Source organism: Ranitomeya imitator, chromosome 4 (assembly GCF_032444005.1).
Source record: "Ranitomeya imitator isolate aRanImi1 chromosome 4, aRanImi1.pri, whole genome shotgun sequence".
Classification (NCBI taxonomy): Eukaryota; Metazoa; Chordata; class Amphibia; order Anura; family Dendrobatidae; genus Ranitomeya; species Ranitomeya imitator.
This window is the reverse complement of record NC_091285.1, coordinates 440648436-440666249: the sequence shown is the minus strand read 5'-3', so window position 1 is coordinate 440666249 and position 17814 is coordinate 440648436.

Genomic DNA, 17814 nt, shown 5'->3' with positions numbered 1-17814 from the left:
GGATCTGGATAAGTTGGAAACTTGGGCTGAAAGGTGGCAGATGAGGTTTAACAATGATAAATGTAAGGTTATACATATGGGAAGAAGGAATCAATATCACCATTACACACTGAATGGGAAACCACTGGGTAAATCTGACAGGGAGATAGACTTGGGGATCCTAGTTAATGATAAACTTACCTGGAGCAGCCAGTGCCAGGCAGCAGCTGCCAAGGCAAACAGGATCATGGGGTGCATTAAAAGAGGTCTGGATACACATGATGAGAGCATTATACTGCCTCTGTACAAATCCCTAGTTAGACCGCACATGGAGTACTGTGTCCAGTTTTGGGCACCGGTGCTCATGAAGGATATAATGGAACTAGAGAGAGTACAAAGGAGGGCAACAAAATTAATAAAGGGGATGGGAGAACTACAATACCCAGATAGATTAGCGAAATTAGGATTATTTAGTCTAGAAAAAAGACGACTGAGGGGAGATCTAATAACCATGTATAAGTATATAAGGGGACAATACAAATATCTCGCTGAGGATCTGTTTATACCAAGGAAGGTGACGGGCACAAGGGGGCATTCTTTGCGTCTGGAGGAGAGAAGGTTTTTCCACCAACATAGAAGAGGATTCTTTACTGTTAGGGCAGTGAGAATCTGGAATTGCTTGCCTGATGAGGTGGTGATGGCGAACTCAGTCGAGGGGTTCAAGAGAGGCCTGGATGTCTTCCTGGAGCAGAACAATATTGTATCATACAATTATTAGGTTCTGTAGAAGGACGTAGATCTGGGGATTTATTATGATGGAATATAGGCTGAACTGGATGGACAAATGTCTTTTTTCGGCCTTACTAACTATGTTACTATGTTACTATGTTACTTTGGTTACGCTTTGCAAACAATGAGGAAGTCTGGTGGAAGAGGTCGTGGCCGTGGGCGGTCATTGCCAGCTGGTAATGATGGTAGTGGTGGTGGAGCATCAGGTGGTCGTGGGAAAAGCAATATAGCACCTAAGTCTCGAGTTGTTCAGCCACCGTCATCGTCTGGCAACACAAGGCCTCGAACGCTCCCTTTTCTGGGAGTAGGAAAACCGCTTTTAAAGCCGGAGCAGCAAGAGCAAGTTTTGGCTTTCCTTGCTGACTCAGCCTCTAGCTCTTTTGCCTCCTCTTCTGAAACTGGTAAATGTAAAAGCAGCGCGTCGTTAGTGGATGTTCACGGTCAGGGACAAGACGCTTCCTTGTCCTCTTCAGCAAAAACAACAACAGAGAAGGATGCGTCAGGCGACACAACGGGTTACTCCATGGAGCTCTTTACACATACCGTTCCTGGGTTAGAAAGTGAAACAGTTAACAGGCCATGTGTTATGGCTGGCAATCAGGCAACACAGCGTGCAGTAATCAGCGCACATACAGAGATCTGGCAATAACCAAAAACAATAGGACGAGCTCTGAGACGTGGAATCTCTGTAGACTGCAGTACCTGATCTATCCTCACACAACTGTAAGCAGCAGTGGATTGCGCCTATCAACTACCTATGCAACTCGGCACTGCCTGAGGAGCTGACTAGCCTGAAGATAGAAATACAAGCCTGACTTACCTCAGAGAAATACCCCAAAGGAATAGGCAGCCCCCCACATATAATGACTGTTAGCAAGATGAAAAGACAAACGTAGGAATGAAATAGATTCAGCAAAGTGAGGCCCGATATTCTAGACAGAGCGAGGATAGCAAAGAGAACTATGCAGTCTACAAAAAACCCTAAAACGAAAACCACGCAAAGGGGCAAAAAGACCCACCGTGCCGAACTAACAGCACGGCGGTGCACCCCTTTGCTTCTCAGAGCTTCCAGCAAAAGATAATAGCAAGCTGGACAGAAAAAACAGAAAACAAACTAGAAGCACTTATCTAGCAGAGCAGCAGGCCCAAGGAAAGATGCAGTAGCTCAGATCCAACACTGGAACATTGACAAGGAGCAAGGAAGACAGACTCAGGTGGAGCTAAATAGCAAGGCAGCCAACGAGCTCACCAAAACACCTGAGGGAGGAAGCCCAGAGACTGCAATACCACTTGTGACCACAGAAGTGAACTCAGCCACAGAATTCACAACAGTACCCCCCCCTTGAGGAGGGGTCACCGAACCCTCACCAGAACCCCCAGGCCGACCAGGATGAGCCACATGAAAGGCACGAACAAGATCTGGGGCATGGACATCAGAGGCAAAAACCCAGGAATTATCTTCCTGAGCATAACCCTTCCATTTGACCAGATACTGGAGTTTCCGTCTAGAGACACGAGAATCCAAAATCTTCTCCACAATATACTCCAATTCCCCCTCCACCAAAACAGGGGCAGGAGGCTCCACAGATGGAACCATAGGTGCCACGTATCTCCTCAACAACGACCTATGGAATACATTATGTATGGAAAAGGAGTCTGGGAGGGTCAGACGAAAAGACACCGGATTGAGAATCTCAGAAATCCTATACGGACCAATAAAACGAGGTTTAAATTTAGGAGAGGAAACCTTCATAGGTATATGACGAGAAGATAACCAAACCAGATCCCCAACACGAAGTCGGGGTCCCACACGGCGTCTGCGATTAGCGAAAAGCTGAGCCTTCTCCTGGGACAAGGTCAAATTGTCCACTACCTGAGTCCAGATCTGCTGCAACCTGTCCACCACATAATCCACACCAGGACAGTCCGAAGACTCAACCTGTCCTGAAGAGAAACGAGGATGGAACCCAGAATTGCAGAAAAATGGAGAGACTAAGGTAGCCGAGCTGGCCCGATTATTAAGGGCGAACTCAGCCAACGGCAAAAATGACACCCAATCATCCTGGTCAGCGGAAACAAAACATCTCAGATATGTTTCCAAGGTCTGATTGGTTCGTTCGGTCTGGCCATTAGTCTGAGGATGGAAGGCCGAGGAAAAAGATAGGTCAATGCCCATCCTACCTTAATGGGCTCCTTGTACTGTTATGGCTGGCAATCAGGCAACACAGCGTGCAGTAATCAGCGCACATACAGAGATCTGGCAATAACCAAAAACAATAGGACGAGCTCTGAGACGTGGAATCTCTGTAGACTGCAGTACCTGATCTATCCTCACACAACTGTAAGCAGCAGTGGATTGCGCCTATCAACTACCTATGCAACTCGGCACTGCCTGAGGAGCTGACTAGCCTGAAGATAGAAATACAAGCCTGACTTACCTCAGAGAAATACCCCAAAGGAATAGGCAGCCCCCCACATATAATGACTGTTAGCAAGATGAAAAGACAAACGTAGGAATGAAATAGATTCAGCAAAGTGAGGCCCGATATTCTAGACAGAGCGAGGATAGCAAAGAGAACTATGCAGTCTACAAAAAACCCTAAAACGAAAACCACGCAAAGGGGCAAAAAGACCCACCGTGCCGAACTAACAGCACGGCGGTGCACCCCTTTGCTTCTCAGAGCTTCCAGCAAAAGATAATAGCAAGCTGGACAGAAAAAACAGAAAACAAACTAGAAGCACTTATCTAGCAGAGCAGCAGGCCCAAGGAAAGATGCAGTAGCTCAGATCCAACACTGGAACATTGACAAGGAGCAAGGAAGACAGACTCAGGTGGAGCTAAATAGCAAGGCAGCCAACGAGCTCACCAAAACACCTGAGGGAGGAAGCCCAGAGACTGCAATACCACTTGTGACCACAGAAGTGAACTCAGCCACAGAATTCACAACAGCCATGCCCATTAGAAGTTGAATCGGACATGGAGTGCACAGATGCACAGCCACAGCCAGATTACTATGCTGTTCCTTTGACTCAGACCAGAACATTGCCCTCGCAGTGTACTGATCCAGAATCAGACCCTGATGAGACTATGGTGCCCCATCACGAACGCTATACCACCGGCTTACATGGTGACACAGACGAAGTTGCACACGAGATAGAAGAGAAGGTCATAGATGACCCAGTTGTTGACCCCGATTGGCAGCCATTGGGGGAACAGGGTGCAGGCGGCAGTAGTTCTGAAGCGGAGGAGGAGGGGCCGCAGCAGGCATCAACATCGCAATAGGTTCCATCTGCCGGGCCCGTATCTGGCCCAAAACGCGTGGCAAAGCCAAAACCTGTTGGAGGACAGCGTGGCCATCCGGTTAAAGAAGCTCAGTCTGCAATGCCTGAAAAGGTATCCGATGGTAGAAAGAGTGCAGTCTGGCATTTTTTTAAACAACATCCAAATGATCAGCGCAAAGTCATCTGTCAAAAATGTTCAACTACCTTAAGCAGAGGTCAGAATCTGAAAAGTCTAAATACAAGTTGCATGCATAGACATTTAACCACCATGCATTTGCAAGCCTGGACTAACTACCAAACGTCCCTTAAGGTTGTAGCACCCTCAGCCAATGAAGCTAGTCGGCAACGCTACATCCCTTCCGTCACTGTAAGGCCACCATTTCCCGCACCACCTGCAGTATCTGTGCAGGTTTCGTTGCCAGGCCAAAGCAGTCAGGGAATCACCAGTTTCGTAGTAGGAAACACTGCATGTAGGGCACCGGCAAGAATACCGTCTCCAACCGTCTCTCAGTCTGCCATGTCCACCGGCACCCCCGCTAGTTCCACGATCTCCAGCTCTCCAGTCCAGCTCACCCTACATGAGACTCTCGTTAGAAAAAGGAAGTACTCATCCTCGCATCCGCGTACACAGGGTTTGAACGCCCACATTGCTAGACTAATCTCGTTAGAGATGATGCCCTACCGGTTAGTTGAAAGCGAAGCTTTCAAAGCCCTGATGGACTACGCTGTACCACGCTACGAGCTACCCAGTCGACACTTCTTTTCGAGAAAAGCCATCCCAGCCCTCCACCAGCATGTTAAAGAGCACATCGTCCATGCACTCAGGCAATCTGTGAATACAAAGGTGCACCTGACAATAGATGCATGGACCAGTAGGCATGGCCAGGGACGTTACGTGTCCATCACGGCACACTGGGTGAATGTGGTGGATGCAGGGTCCACAGGGGACAGCAATATTGGGACAGTTCTGCCTAGCCCACGGTCTAGGAAACAGTTGGCTGTAGCTGTTCGCCCCCCCTCATCCTCCTGCAGAAGCGAGAGCTCATCCACAGACCGCAGTCGCACAACCACTCCATCCGCAGCTGCCACTGTTGCATACCAGGTGTCCCATTATGGGGCAGCTACTGGCAAGCGTCAGCAGGCTGTATTGGCAATGAAGTGTTTGGGCGACAACAGACACACCGCGGAAGTTCTGTCCGAGTTCTTGCAGAAAGAAACGCAGTCGTGGCTGGGCACTGTACATCTTGATGCAGGCAAGGTAGTGAGTGATAACGGAAGGAATTTCATGGCTGCCATAGCCCTTTCCCAACTGAAACACATTCCTTGCCTGGTTCACACCTTAAACCTGGTGGTGCAGTGCTTCCTGAAAAGTTATCCGGGGTTATCCGACCTGCTCCTCAAAGTGCGCAGACTTTGCTCGCATATCCGCCGTTCGCCCGTACACTCCAGCCGTATGCAGAACTATCAGCGGTCTTTGAACCTTCCCCAGCATCGCCTAAACATCAACGTTGCAACAAGGTGGAACTCAACACTGCACATGCTTCAGAGACTGTGCGAACAGAGGCGTGCTGTTATGTATTTGTGGGAAGATACACATACACGGGCAGGCAGTTGGATGGCAGACATGGAGTTGTCAGGTGTGCAGTGGTCGAAGGTACAAGACATGTGTCAAGTCCTTCAGTGTTTTGAGGAATGCACATGGCTGGTTAGTGCAGACAATGCCATAATAAGCATGAGCATCCCCCTAATGCGTCTGCTGATGCAAAGTTTGATGCACATAAAGGATCAGACGTCTGCAGCAGAGGAAGAGGAAAGCCTTGATGACAGTCAGCCATTGTCTGGTCAGGGCAGTGTACAGGACGAGGTAGCGGGCGAACAGGAGGAGAAGGATGAGGAGGATGATGGGGATGAGTATTTTTTTAATGAAGGAAGCTTCTCCGGGGCCAATGGAAATTGGTGGCGTGGCAAGGCCGGGTTCCGGTTTTTTGAGGGACACAAGTGACGTAGATTTGCCTGTAACTGCCCCTCAACCCAGCACAACCGCAGATTTGACAACTGGAAGTTTGGCCCAGATGGCGGATTATGCCTTACGTATCCTCAAAAGGGACCCATGCATTATTAAAATGATGACCGATGACGATTACTGGTTGGCCTGCCTCCTTGATCCTCGCTATAAAGGCAAATTGCAAAATATTATGCCACATGAGAACCTGGAACAAATATTAGCAACCAAACAATCAACTCTTGTTGACCGTTTGATTCAGGCATTCCCAGCACACAGCGCCAGTGATGGTTGTCACACGAGCTGCAAGGGGCAGCAGAGCAGAGGTGTTAGAGGTGCACAAATCAGAAGTGGCGTTGGACAGAGGGGTTTTCTGACCAGGTTGTGGAGAGATTTTGCTATGACCGCAGACAGGATAGGTACTGCAGCATCAATTCAAAGTGACAGGAAACAACATTTGTCCAGTATGGTTACTAACTATTTTTCATCCCTTATCGATGTTCTCCCTCAACCGTCATTCCCATTTGATTACTGGGCATCCAAATTAGACACCTGGCCAGAATTGGCAGAATATGCATTGCAGGAGCTTGCTTGCCCAGCAGCTAGTGTGCTATCAGAAAGAGTATTCAGTGCTGCTGGTTCAATATTAACCGAAAAAAGGACTCGTCTGGCTACCCAAAATGTTGATGATCTAACCTTCATTAAAATGAACCACTCCTGGATTTCAAATTATTTTGCCCCACCTTTCCAGGCTGACACCTAGCTTTCCTATGAAAAGGTCTTGCTTGTGGACTGGTCTGACTGAGTTTTCCAATCTCGTAATTTGCAGCAGCTGTTTGTCCAGCATACGACATGTTTACACCTCCCTAAATGGGCAAACTCCCCCCACGGGGCCGTGGTCTCGCCACTTGGCGCAAGCACCCGTGAGAGTGCCGTTTGTCTGAAGAGGTGGGTGTGCACGCTTTTGGTCGACGGCACTGCCACTGGGTCCCTCATAGTACAATAAAGTGTCTCTGGCGGTGGTGGTGCGCAACCAACGTCAGACACACCGTTATAACATGAGGGGCCCTGGGCCTGCACCGCCGGCCACAAGACAGTTCCCCCCCCCCCCCCAGCTCAAACAGTGCTCTACGATTTGCAAAATTATCTCTCACTGCTCCACCAATGTTTAGTCTATGCGCTGACATCCTTCAATGCCTGGCACTGACAATACCAATGTGTTGACATGTATGATGCTACTTAAAATAGTCAGGAGCAGTGTCCTATATTTACACCAGTAAATACTTAGCGCCAAATTTCTAGGTCTGAAACTCAGCAGAGGAGCCCACCCCTGTACCTAAGTATGCCACCCTTTTGTTTTTTGGTTTTGTTGTAATAGTATGCAGGTACTGAGTATGTCACCATGGAACAGACAGACCAACAGTTGAAGGGTTTAATAACAGTAATAAGGTTCTCCTCGCAGGGAGGAAGCAATGGAAAATAACTGGTATTAAAATAGTGCAAAAATATGGGAGTCAAACAGCGTAACAGAATTAAGCAGGATTTTCCTGAGAAAAGAACACTTATCAGTCTGATGAGGACTTGCTTGAAGGGTCGTCTTCTCCAACGTAGGCGCCGAGAAACAGCGGCACTTGTCGTTCCTCTGTTGTCCGTGAGCTGAGTAGTCTCTAGGAGCCTGCTGCTTGGGGATTCGGGAGTTAACGTGATATGCACAAGTTCGGAGTCTTTAGCCTTTACAGCACAGCAGGAATCAGAGGCTCTGCACTGTTAAGTCTCTGTACCAGGAAATCAGGGGGGTCGCAGTCTCTATACGGGCCGATGTCTCTACATGGGTCTCAAAGCGCCCCTCACCAGTCACAGCAGAATCCGCTTTCAGGTGCTCACAAGATGCAGTCTGTCTGGGCAATCTCTCTGTATCTGTTCTCTGACCGGGCAATTTCTCCCTCTCCAGGAGCGCAGCTGCACCCTGCTCTGATCTCTGCTCACGCTGCTCTGTCCCTTGCCTGCGTACCTTTCCCGCCCTCTGCCTGGCTCTCTTCCTGTACCAGTCTCTAAATCTGTCCCCTGGGGAATCTGCAGCACAGCTCAATGGTTCCAGGCACAGAGCCGAGAAGGTAACCGCCCCTAGACTCTCATTGTGCTTCAGCCCCTTACACTCCCCCCCTCTTTCTGCTCGCCATTCCACGGGCGAGATTTTCAGGAGTTCTTGTTGGCAATCTTCCAGTCCTTGCACAATCTGCTGCCAGATGAACTCATCCTGATTGTAGCGAACAGGGGGTACACCAGCCGTCGAACGTTCAGAGCGTCTTAAATCTGCAGGGGCGGTGATGTCAACTGCTGTGGGAGGAGTCGAGGCTTCCTCCGATACGTTGGTAGTTTCAGGCACCATCCCTGTTTCTGGGTTCCCTGGTAGAGATTGGGAGTCTTCCTCATCTTCCACATCGACATTGATCATTGGTGCAGCTGGTGGGGGCGATGGAGCCAATTGGACTGATTCAGGATCTCGAGACAAACATGGACGCAACATATTCCTGTGCAGTGTGCGGGTGGGAGTCCCCTCTTCTGTTTCAGGCTGGACCTCATAAACGGGACCCCCATTGCCGAGCCGCCGCTTCACTCGGTACGGCCTTTTCTCCCACCGGTACTCTAGTTTGTTGTGTGGGCGCTTTTCCCTCACTAAGACTCGGTCTCCAGGCCGCAGGGCCATCCCCTTTTGAGGAGCTATCTGAGGATGCTCCAATTCTTTCAGCCGGTTCTGCACTAGACGTTGAATTGTCCGCAGCCGCCGACGATGTTCTTGAACCCAGGAGTACACCCCCGTCCGTGGCTAGTCCTCCTCGAGTTCCAGCTCCAGCTCTGCCAGCCCCTTCCCGGGTCGGCCAAAGAACAAAGAGTAGGGGGTGAATCCAGTGGTGCTGTGTTTCCGATTGTTATACGCCCACACCAATTCAGGGACGAACTCAGTCCACTTCGCCTTCTGATCCTCTTCCAGGGTCCTCAGCATTTGAATCAGAGTGCGGTTAAATCTTTCACTAGCCCCATTCCCCTGTGGATGATAAGGGGTGGTCCGGGACTTATCGATTTTGTACAGCTGGTGTAGCTCCTCCATCACTCTTCCGAGGAAACAGGCCCCTTGATCAGAATGGATGCGCTTGGGGCACCCGTACACCTGTATGAAGTGTTTGCAGATTGCATGAGCAGCAGACTCAGCAGTCTGGTCCCGCGTGGGCGTCACTACGGCAAATTTAGTAAAGTGGTCTATCATCACTACACAATGCCCATAGCCTTGGTGTGCTGGTCCAATTGTCAAGTAATCTATTGCCAGTAGATCCATGGGGCCAGAAGACCTCACCGTCTCTGTGGGAGCTCGTTGTTCTGGTGGTTTAACCAGCTCACAACTTCTGCATTGCTGACATACTTTCTCCACAATGTTCCTTAAGTGGGGATGATAAAATAGGCGCTGTAACCACTGGAAAGTTTTTTCTGGCCCAAGGTGTGCTCCTTTCTCATGTGCTTCCTTAGCCACCTGGTCTATCAAGGACAAGGGAATCACCGTCTGCCAAACAAGACTGAGTTCTGTTTTCAGGAATATCTTCCGGTACAGGATACTGAGTATGTCACCACGGAACAGACAGACCAACAGTTGAAGGGTTTAATAACAGTAATAAGGTTCTCCTCGCAGGGAGGAAGCAATGGAAAATAACTGGTATTAAAATAGTGCAAAAATATGGGAGTCAAACAGCGTAACAGAATTAAGCAGGATTTTCCTGAGAAAAGAACACTTATCAGTCTGATGAGGACTTGCTTGAAGGGTCATCTTCTCCAACGTAGGCGGCACTTGTCGTTCCTCTGTTGTCCGTGGGCTGAGTAGTCTCTAGGAGCCTGCTGCTTGGGGATTCGGGAGTTAATGTGATTTTGGCCTACTCACTGTGTCAGCCTCTCATTACAGTTGTCCTCCACTGAACAAAGCAATGCCCCCTGGTTAGTCCTGTTACCAATTTTGAACTGCATTTAGCCCACTTTATTATTTGGGCCTATAACTGTGTTTCCTCCTCATCCTGCCCATTGCCCAGCCAGTGATAGATGAGTCTGCTGGTACATTGCCCCAGACCACTACATTCCCCTTGCACGCTACACAGCCAGAATCTGACCCTGCTGAAATTCAGGTTCCCCTTCCCACATACTATACCACCTTACAAGGGGACAAAGAGGAAGGTGAAGATGAAAGTGCAAGTTCCATCATCAGGTGGGGGGCATACTCGTTGGCGACGTCACTGGCACAGGGCCCCTCATAGTACGCAAAAGTGTCGCTGCCGGTGGGAGGCGCCCCGCCATGCAAACACACCGCCATACTTTGAGGGGCCCTGTGCCAGTGCCAATGCCAAACAGTGGGCCCTCCTGCTTGCTCAGGATCACAGCACTTGCAAAGTTTAAATACTTACCTCGCCCTGCTCCACTGCCGTGACGTGGTCCAGATTTCCTGGGCCCACAAAATACTTGAACCAGCCCTACCCCCAACAACTTTAGCCAAATGACCCCCAATTTCCAATGCTTAACTATTATTATAAGGGAAATTAAGATTGACAAGCTTCATTAAGAAGAATGGATGTTTTTGCCATTAAAATGGGCACACTAGGTGTTTTCCTGGCCCCCACTCACTGCCTACTATGCTGCCCCATTGACTTGCATTGGGTTTCATGTTTCGGTCGATCCCGACTTTACGACATAATAGGCCGATTTCACTCGACCCGACTTTTGAGATAGTCGGGTTTTGCGAAACCCGACTCTGCTCTAAAAAAGTCAAGGTCGCTCAACCCTATTATGTTCTCATTCACTTTATGCAGTTAATAGCCCCCTGTGTCTGTACTGCTACATACTTATGCAGTTAACTGGTTCATGCAGCTTTACATGAACACCCGAGCCTTACACTATGGCTGGTCCGAATAACTATAGTAATTGTTACCATCCACCTCTCGTGTCTCCCCTTTTCCCCATAGTTTGTAAGCTTGCGAGCAGGGACCTCATTCCTCCTGGTATCTGTTTTGAACTGTATTTCTGTAAGGCTACGTTCAGACTAGCGTTGTGCTAGTGTGCGTCGGGCGACGCAGCGGCGACGCACGCGTCATGCGCCCCTATGTTTAACATGGGGGACGCATGCGTTTTTGTTTGTTGCGTTTTGCGACGCATGCGTCTTTTTTGCCGCAAGCGTCGGACCAAGAAAACGCAACAAGTTGCATTTTTCTTGCGTCCGATTTTCGGCAAAAAACGACGCACGCATCGCAAAACGCAGCATTTTTGCGTGCGTTTTGCCGCGTTTTTGCGTGCGTTGTGCGTTGCGTCGCCGACGCAGCGGCGCACAACGCTAGTCTGAACGTAGCCTTATGCTGTAATGTCTATTGTCTGTACAAGTCCCCTCTATAATTTGTAAAGCGCTGCGGAATATGTTGGCGCTATATAAATAAAAATTATTATTATTATTACTATTATTATTATTATTATTATTATTATTAACCCTAGCCTGCAGTAGATAGAATCTGGGCACGGAACCTTCACGTGCAGTCACAATGGGCTCCGGAACTCTCATATGTCACAATGGGCCGGAACTCTCACGTCTCACAATGGGCTCCGGAACTCTCACATGTCACAATGGGCTCTTGGCCTATATCAGGCAGTGTAAAATGGCGCTGTCGTCAGTCTGCTGCTGGAGCAGCAGCAGACCACATGGTAGGGGGGGGGGTCTGTGCTCAGCTTCAGGAGAGCCAGGAAAGACAACTGCTCGCCTGTCTGTTTTTTGAATTTCCCTCTCTTTCTCGCAGTCACTTGCACACTTTAGAGCAAAAGGGGGATGGAGGGTGTGTTAAAATAGGTGGAGATATGCAGATTCAAAACACGTTGTGCACAGCTTGAACACACACACACAGCAGAACTGTCATTGCGAATGCACCCAGAGTTCCTAGAAATGTCTTCCCCATGGCAATCTTTTGCTCTGTCTCCACAATGGGTGTCGGTTTTAGGCCTTGGTGCGGCCGAAGTGCCGCCGCTCAAGATCGAGTGTAGTATGCCTGGCCTTGCTTTCACCTATGTATGTCAAGCATTGTATTGCATTCAATATGCAATCAATCAATTTGTCTTTACTGGTTGCAACAGGTGTGTTAAGATGTAGGCCTGTATTGGGCCTTTGTTACAGTGTTGCAAATATACTGTGCCATCTACAAAATTAGGCCACGTGCTGTCAGCACTTGGTATTTAAATGGAAGTATCCAAAGAGTTGTTCTGTTCTACCATACATACCATATTTGTGACCACATGAATTATTTTGTAAAACATTGTCTCCCACTTGTGGACCACTGACTTTTAAATGTGTTGTATTATATGTATTTAAAAAAAAAAAAAAAAAAAAGGAAAAATGGTGCCTGTGCTCATGTAGAATATACTTGTCATGTCCATCTACACCTGTTTGAGTATTCTAATGCTTTTGACCAATCAGGTGCGCTGTATGCAGTAGATAGAATCTGGGCACGGAACCTTCACGTGCAGTCACGATGGGCTCCGGAACTCTCATGTGTCACAATGGGCCGGAACTCTCACGTCTCACAATGGGCTCCGGAACTCTCACATGTCGCAAAGGGCTCTTGGCCTATATCAGGCAGTGTAAAATGGCGCTGTCTTCAGTCTGCTGCTGGAGCAGCAGCAGACCACATGGTAGGGGGAGGGGTCTGCACCCAGCTTCAGGAGAGCCAGGAAGACAACTGCTCGCCTGTCTGTTTTTTGAATTTCCCTCTCTTTCTCGCAGTCACTTGCACACTTTAGAGCAAAAGGGGATGGAGGGTGTGTTAAAATAGGTGGAGATATGCAGATTCAAAACATGTTGTGCACAGCTTGAACACACACACACAGCAGAACTGTCATTGCGAATGCACCCAGAGGTCCTAGAAATGTCTTCCCCATGGCAATCTTTTGCTCTGTCTCCACAATGGGTGGCGGTTTTAGGCCTTGGTGCGGCCGAAGTGCCACCGCTCAAGATCAAGTGTAGTATGCCTGGCCTTGCTTTCACCTATGTATATCAAGCATTGTATTGCATTCAATATGCAAGCAATCAATCAATCAATCAATCAGTCCATCAATCAATCAATTTGTCTTTACTGGTTGCAACAGGTGTGTTAAGATGTAGGCCTGTATTAGGCCTTTGTTACAGTGTTGCAAATATACTGTGTCATCTACAAAATTAGGCCCCGTGTGTTAGGGCTGGCGGAACGCACCGAGTAAATATAGAGATGTTATTTGGTGCGTTCGCAGCCAGGGGTCCACCGTGCAGGAATAGAACCTTCTGCTGGCAAACAGCGGCACGATATGGCGGTAGAAGCGAACTCTGTTGCTTCACAGAGTCGCTATAAGGAAAGGACTGTGTCCTGTTAAACTCCACAGGAATACACAGTAACTGCTGAGCAGATAGCAGCTTGTGGTCACGCAGTCCAGGAGGCAAACATACAATCTCCTCACCGGTGGAGCCGGTATTCTAGTGGCTTATTTCAGCCGGGGCCCTGTAACCAAACACACAATCTCCTCACCGGAGGTGCCGGTATTCTAGTGACTTATTTCAGCCGGGTCCCTGAATACACACAAGCGTGACCACAGTGGCGCAAAACTCATGTCATGCATTGATACTAGCGCATGGCCGTGCGGCCATGCGAGCCTTATATAGCTGCAGCAAGAAAAAGACCTTCCTAGAAGGACCAATGAGAGAATGCCATAACTGAGCATGTGACCCTAGATCTCCACTGAGAGATCTTACCCTGGGCATGCTCAGTGTGTGAAAAGCAGGAGTTAGTCCTAGCAGCAATAGGACCTTCCTACCATGTGACCCTCGATCTCCACTGAGAGATCTTACTCAGGGCATGCTCAGAATGAGAAAAGCAGGACTTAGTCGCAGAAGCGTCTGTTTGCCGCTGCCCAGCACTGACTTCAATGACAGAAGCAGGAAAGGCAGCAGTAACTCTTTGTACAGAGTGGGACTGAGCAAGACGCTTGGACTGACGTCTCCGCTGAGAAGGCACAACTGCGGCAGGAGAGGAATGGGAGACCGCAGCAGAGATGGCCCGAGATTCCCCCTGTGCAGAGGCGGGAACTCGACCCCTAACATTACCCCCCCTCCTAGGGCCCCCCCCCCCCCTCCTTGGACCTCGCTACGCTCAAAGGCAGCAATGAGCTGCGGAGCCTGAATGTGCTCAGCAGGCTCTCAGGACCATAACCCTTCCAGTCCACCAAAATAAAACTTTTTACCACGTACCACCTTGCACCCCAAAATAGCATTCACCTCGTAATCATCCGTAGACGAACCCGATGTCCCAGCAGATGACTCGGAAAACCGGGACATGTATACGGGTTTCAAGAGGGACACATGAAAGGTGTCGGTGATACCCAGGCGTGGCGGAAGGGCTAAACGATAGACCACAGGATTAACCTGTTCGAGGACCTTAAAAGGACCCAAGTAGCGAGGTGCAAAGTTAGTGGTCTCCACTCGCAGCCTGGTGTTATGGGCGGAGAGCCACACCAAGTCGCCAGGAGCAAAGGTCGGAGCGGGGCACCGATGTGCATCGGCGGAGGACCTCATTCTCTCCTTGGAGGCCCGAATGGCATCCTGATTGCGGTCCCAAATATCCAGTGCTTCCAAAGCCCAGTCTGCCATCCTGGAGTCGGCGGAAGACACGGGCATAGGCACAGGTACCCGCGGATGCTGACCATAGTTAAGGAGAAATGGTGTTTGTCCAGTGGAGTCGGCCACGGCGTTGTTCAGCGCAAACTCTGCCCATGATAGCAAGGATGCCCAGTCATCCTGCCTGGCTGAGACAAAATGTCGCAGATATGTGACCAAGGTCTGGTTGGCCCTCTCTACCAACCCGTTCGTCTCGGGATGATATGCGGAAGAGAGATTTAACTCAATGCTGAGAAGACGACAAAGCTCTCTCCAGAACGAGACGCAAACTGGGGACCCCGATCACTGACAATTTTGTCCGGCATACCATGTAGGCGGAAGATGTGTTTTATGAACAACGCTGCCAAGGCCCGTGCAGAAGGTAACCGTGGAAGCGGGACCAAATGCACCATTTTAGAAAAATGATCGGTGACAACCCAAATGATGGTACAGCCACGAGACTTGGGCAAACCCACCACAAAGTCCATCCCGACCATCTCCCAGGGCCTGTCTGCCACCGGCAAGGGATAGAGTAACCCTGCTGGCCGTTGTCGAGGAGATTTATTTTTGGCACAGGAGACACATGCCTGAATGTAATCTCTGACATCACGAACCATATGTGGCCACCAGTACGACCTCGCCAGCAGCTCAGATGTCCTTTTTGTCCCAAAGTGTCCACCCACCGTGGACGAATGAGCCCAAGAGAGAACCTCATAGTCGCAAATTAATGGGTACAAAAGTCTTGCCCGGAGGCACAGACTCTAGCAAAACCGGAGCTACGGTTCTCAGGCTCTCAGAAGGGACAATAAGCCGAGGCTCCCCTTCCTCCTCCTCAGATGACACAACAGAGCGAGAGGGGGCGTCAGCACGAATGTTCTTCTCCCCAGCGAGATAATGGAGGGTGAAGTAGAACCGGGAGAAGAACAAGGACCATCTGGCCTGGCGAGAATTTAGCCGCTGGGCTGTTTGCAAATATAACAAATTTTTGTGGTCCGTGAAGACTTGAAAGGGAAAGCGAGCCCCCTCCAAGAGATGTCTCCACTCCGAGAAAGCCAACTTCATCGCTAGCAACTCCCTGTCCCCGATGGAATAATTCCTCTCCGCTGGTGTGAAGGTCTTGGAGTAGAAGAAGCAAGGATGCTTCCGACCTTGAGCATCCTTTTGGAAGAGGACTGCTCCTGCACCAACGGATGAGGCATCCACCTCCATTATAAATGGCTTATCCACATCGGGACGATGTAGGATGGGAGCGCTAGCAAAATGAGACTTAATAGAAGAGAAGGCCTTGGAGACCTCTTCAGACCACAATTTGGGATTTGCTCCCTTCTTGGTGAGGGCTACCAAGGGAGCTACCAAAGTTGAGAATTGTGGAATGAACTGGCGGTAATAATCAATGAACCCCATAAAGCGCTGCACCACTTTAAGAGAATGGGGTTCTTGACAGTCCATCACAGCCTGTAGCTTGGCAGGATCCATAGCCAATCCCTGGGTGGAATTGATATAGCCCAGGAAAGGTAAAGACTCCTGCTCAAACATACACTTCTCCAACTTTGCATAGAGGGAATTTGACCGTAAGAGGTCGAAGACTCTGCCAACATCTCTCCGGTGGGAGTCAATATCTGGAGAGAAGATGAGAATATCATCCAGATAGACTACGACCGAGGTGGAGAGCATATCCCAGAAGATGTCATTGACAAAGTCTTGGAAGACGGCTGGGGCATTACAGAGCCCGAAGGGCATCACCAGATACTCATAGTGCCCATCCCTGGTATTAAACGCCGTCTTCCATTCATCCCCCTCACGGATGCGAATCAGGTTATAAGCACCCCGCAAATCTAATTTGGTAAATACCCTTGCTCCCCGTAGCCTATCAAAGAGCTCAGAAATCAGGGGCAATGGGTACTTATTCTTAACGGTGATGGCGTTAAGACCCCTGTAATCTATGCAAGGACGTAATTCTCCATTCTTCTTCTGCACGAAGAAGAACCCTGCCCCTGCAGGTGACACTGACTTCCTAATGAACCCTCTTGCCAAATTTTCCTGGATGTATTGGGACATAGCCTCTGTCTCCGGGAGGGAGAGGGGATAGACCCGTCCCCGAGGAGGTTCTGCTCCAGGCAAGAGATCAATAGGACAGTCATAAAGGCGGGGAGGTGGAAGGGTCTCCGCAGCCTTTTTGGAGAAGACATCTGCATAGGACCAATAGCATTTGGGAAGGGAAGAAAGATCTGCAGGTATCTCGGTGGTAGAAACCTGAACGCACTCTCTCAAACATCTGCCCTTACATGAATCACTCCAACCCAATATCCTCCCAGAGGACCACTCAATATGTGGGGAGTGGAAACGGAGCCAGGGTATTCCCAGCAGAATCTCATCCATTCCCTCGGGAAGGACAAGAAGGGAAATTATCTCCTGGTGGGATGGGGACATAGCTAACGTGAAAGGGACAGTCTGGTGTGTTATCTGAGATGGAAGTGTTGACCCATTCACTACTCTAACAGTCACCGGTTTGGCGAGCATCACCAGAGGTATTGCATGGCGCAGAGCAAAAGCTGAGGAGATGAAATTCCCCTCAGCTCCAGAATCCACACAAAGCTCGACTGTTAGAGAGTAAGAGCCTAATATGATTGTCCCTTTGAAGGACAGCTTGGAGGAAAATGCCGCTGTGTCTAGTGAACCTCCTCCAAGGGTTACTAGACGCGATCGTTTACTCGACCGCCGTGGACATTTATTGGCATAATGTCCTTCTTGTTGGCAATTTCTGCAAACCACGGGTACTCGAGCGGTCCGAGACTTAGGTCCCGCCCGAGAAACCTACATGGCCTCATGGGAGTCGGACGCCTGAACGGAAGATTCCAGAGGTCTGGCGAAGGTGGGAGCCAGCCGAAACCTCTGCCTACACTGGGCCCGCTCGTTAAAACGGAGGTCGATGCGGGTAGATATAGAAATAAGCTCCTCCAGTGTGGCGGGAATCTCCCTGGTGGCCAAGGCGTCCTTCACATGGTCTGCCAGTCCTCTCCAGAACACCGGAATAAGGACTTTATCCGGCCATTCCAGCTCAGAGACCAGA